Consider the following 368-nt stretch of genomic DNA (forward strand, 5'->3'; position numbering starts at 1 on the left):
GAGTTCTGGGTATCACTAGAGGTGATTATCCAGTTATTTGGGCTCTGTTACACCTGAAAGGAGACAATGTTGTTGCAATGGTTCCCCTTGATGATAAAAAGCCCCAGGAGCCCGTGGTAGTCATTGAGTCTGAGTGTTTGTGATTCTGAGTAGTAACAGACTGAGATCTTGTCAGTGGTAGATTTAAAAGTAGCAACAATTTTCATAGAGGGGACTACCAAATTACAAAGGCTCATTCTGCAGAAGTGGACGCCCTGCCAATCTAGTGGCTGATATAATGTGCTGTGATGATTTAGCGAGCTCAGAAAGAATTAAACCGTCAATAAAATGACAGACTTGGTACATTTCAAAGCGTCTGCTCAGATCTC

Source organism: Haemorhous mexicanus, chromosome 5 (assembly GCF_027477595.1).
Source record: "Haemorhous mexicanus isolate bHaeMex1 chromosome 5, bHaeMex1.pri, whole genome shotgun sequence".
Classification (NCBI taxonomy): domain Eukaryota; kingdom Metazoa; phylum Chordata; class Aves; order Passeriformes; family Fringillidae; genus Haemorhous; species Haemorhous mexicanus.